Raw genomic sequence first — 4177 nt, 5'->3', positions numbered from 1 at the left:
AAACTCATGGTATAACAGTGTATTCACATTGAATACATGTATATTCCATACAGTTTACATATAGAAGTAAAAACTCATGGTATGACAGTGTATTCACATTGAATACAAGTATATTCCATGCAGTTTACATATAGAAGTAAAAACTCATGGTATAAAAGTGTATTCACATTGAATACAAGTATATTTGATGCTGTTTACATATAGAACTAAAAACTCATGGTATAACAGTGTATTCACATTGAATACAAGTATATTCCATGCAGTTTACATATAGAAGTAAAAACTCATGGTATAACAGTGTATTCACATTGAATACAAGTATATTCCATGCAGTTTACATATAGAAGTAAAAACTTATGGTATAACAGTGTATTTACATTGAATACAAGTATATTTGATGCTGTTTACATATAGAACTAAAAACTCATGGTATAACAGTGTATTCACATTGAATACATGTATATTCCATGCAGTTTACATATAGAAGTAAAAACTCATGGTATAACAGTGTATTCACATTGAATACAAGTATATTTGATGCTGTTTACATATAGAACTAAAAACTCATGGTATAACAGTGTATTCACATTGAATACCAGTATAGTTGATGCAGTTTACATATAGAAGTAAAAACTCATGGTATAACAGTGTATTCACATTGAATACAAGTATATTCCATGCAGTTTACATATAGAAGTAAAAACTCATGGTATAACAGTGTATTCACATTGAATACAAGTATATTTGATGCTGTTTACATATAGAACTAAAAACTCATGGTATAACAGTGTATTCACATTGAATACAAGTATATTCCATGCAGTTTACATATAGAAGTAAAAACTCATGGTATAACAGTGTATTCACATTGAATACAAGTATATTCCATGCAGTTTACATATAGAAGTAAAAACTCATGGTATAACAGTGTATTCACATTGAATACAAGTATATTTGATGCTGTTTACATATAGAACTAAAAACTCATGGTATAACAGTGTATTCACATTGAATACAAGTATATTCCATGCAGTTTACATATAGAAGTAAAAACTCATGGTATAACAGTGTATTCACATTGAATACAAGTATATTTGATGCTGTTTACATATAGAACTAAAAACTCATCATATAACAGTGTATTCCCATTGAATACAAGTATATTCCATGCAGTTTACATATAGAAGTAAAAACTCATGGTTCAACAGTGTATTCACATTGAATCCAAGTATATTTGATGCTGTTTACATATAGAACTAAAAACTCATGGTATAACAGTGTATTCCCATTGAATACAAGTATATTCCATGCAGTTTACATATAGAAGTAAAAACTCATGGTATAACAGTGTATTCACATTGAATACAAGTATATTTTAAGCTGTTTACATATAGAACTAAAAACTCATGGTATAACAGTGTATTCACATTGAATACATGTATATTCCATACAGTTTACATGTAGAAGTAAAAACTCATGGTATGACAGTGTATTCACATTGAATACAAGTATATTCCATGCAGTTTACATATAGAAGTAAAAACTCATGGTATAACAGTGTATTCACATTGAATACAAGTATATTTGATGCTGTTTACATATAGAACTAAAAACTCATGGTATAACAGTGTATTCACATTGAATACAAGTATAGTTGATGCAGTTTACATATAGAACTAAAAACTCATGGTATAACAGTGTATTCACATTGAATACAAGTATATTCCATGCAGTTTACATATAGAAGTAAAAACTCATGGTATAACAGTGTATTCACATTGAATACAAGTATATTCCATGCAGTTTACATATAGAAGTAAAAACTCATGGTATAACAGTGTATTCACATTGAATACAAGTATATTCCATGCAGTTTACATATAGAAGTAAAAACTCATGGTATAACAGTGTATTCACATTGAATACAAGTATATTTGATGCTGTTTACATATAGAACTAAAAACTCATGGTATAACAGTGTATTCACATTGAATACAAGTATATTCCATGCAGTTTACATATAGAAGTAAAAACTCATGGTATAACAGTGTATTCACATTGAATACAAGTATATTTTATGCTGTTTACATATAGAACTAAAAACTCATGGTATAACAGTGTATTCACATTGAATACATGTATATTCCATACAGTTTACATATAGAAGTAAAAACTCATGGTATGACAGTGTATTCACATTGAATACAAGTATATTCCATGCAGTTTACATATAGAAGTAAAAACTCATGGTATAACAGTGTATTCACATTGAATACAAGTATATTTGATGCTGTTTACATATAGAACTAAAAACTCATGGTATAACAGTGTATTCACATTGAATACAAGTATATTCCATGCAGTTTACATATAGAAGTAAAAACTCATGGTATAACAGTGTATTCACATTGAATACAAGTATATTCCATGCAGTTTACATATAGAAGTAAAAACTCATGGTATAACAGTGTATTCACATTGAATACAAGTATATTTGATGCTGTTTACATATAGAACTAAAAACTCATGGTATAACAGTGTATTCACATTGAATACATGTATATTCCATGCAGTTTACATATAGAAGTAAAAACTCATGGTATAACAGTGTATTCACATTGAATACAAGTATATTTGATGCTGTTTACATATAGAAGTAAAAACTCATGGTATAACAGTGTATTCACATTGAATACAAGTATAGTTGATGCAGTTTACATATAGAACTAAAAACTCATGGTATAACAGTGTATTCACATTGAATACAAGTATATTCCATGCAGTTTACATATAGAAGTAAAAACTCATGGTATAACAGTGTATTCACATTGAATACAAGTATATTCCATGCAGTTTACATATAGAAGTAAAAATTCATGGTATAACAGTGTATTCACATTGAATACAAGTATATTTGATGCTGTTTACATATAGAACTAAAAACTCATGGTATAACAGTGTATTCACATTGAATACATGTATATTCCATGCAGTTTACATATAGAAGTAAAAACTCATGGTATAACAGTGTATTCACATTGAATACAAGTATATTTGATGCTGTTTACATATAGAACTAAAAACTCATGGTATAACAGTGTATTCACATTGAATACAAGTATAGTTGATGCAGTTTACATATAGAAGTAAAAACTCATGGTATAACAGTGTATACACATTGAATACAAGTATATTCCATGCAGTTTACATATAGAAATAAAAACTCATGGTATAACAGTGAATTCACATTGAATACAAGTATATTCCATGCAGTTTACATATAGAAGTAAAAAAAAAAACACTCATGGTATAACAGTATATTCACATTGAATACAAGTATATTTGATGCTGTTTACATATAGAACTAAAAACTCATGGTATAACAGTGATTCACAGAATACAAGTATATTCATTACAAAAAAAACAAGTATTCACATTGAATACAAGTATATTCCATAGCAGTTTACATATAGAAGTAAAAACTCATGGTATAACAGATGTATTCACATTGAATACAAGTATATTCCATGCAGTTTACATATAGAAGTAAAAACTCATGGTATAACAGTGTATTCACATTGAATACAAGTATATTCCATGCAGTTTACATATAGAAGTAAAAACTCATGGTATAACAGTGTATTCACATTGAATACAAGTATATTTGATGCTGTTTACATATAGAACTAAAAACTCTTGGTATAACAGTGTATTCACATTGAATACAAGTATATTCCATGCAGTTTACATATAGAAGTAAAAACTCATGGTATAACAGTGTATTCACATTGAATACAAGTATATTTGATGCTGTTTACATATAGAACTAAAAACTCATGGTATAACAGTGTATTCACATTGAATACAAGTATATTCCATGCAGTTTACATATAGAAGTAAAAACTCATGGTATAACAGTGTATTCACATTGAATACAAGTATATTTGATGCTGTTTACATATAGAACTAAAAACTCATGGTATAACAGTGTATTCACATTGAGAATACAAGTATATTCCATGCAGTTTACATATAGAAGTAAAAACTCATGGTATAACAGTGTATTCACATTGAATACAAGTATATTTGATGCAGTTTACATATAGAAGTAAAAACTCATGGTATAACAGTGTATTCACATTGAATACAAGTATATTCCATGCAGTTTACATATAGA

The sequence above is a fragment of the Daphnia magna genome, unplaced genomic scaffold (assembly GCF_020631705.1).
Source record: "Daphnia magna isolate NIES unplaced genomic scaffold, ASM2063170v1.1 Dm_contigs328, whole genome shotgun sequence".
Lineage (NCBI taxonomy): Eukaryota > Metazoa > Arthropoda > Branchiopoda > Diplostraca > Daphniidae > Daphnia > Daphnia magna.
The sequence above is the reverse complement of the archived record's forward strand: the minus strand, read 5'-3'. Positions refer to the sequence as shown.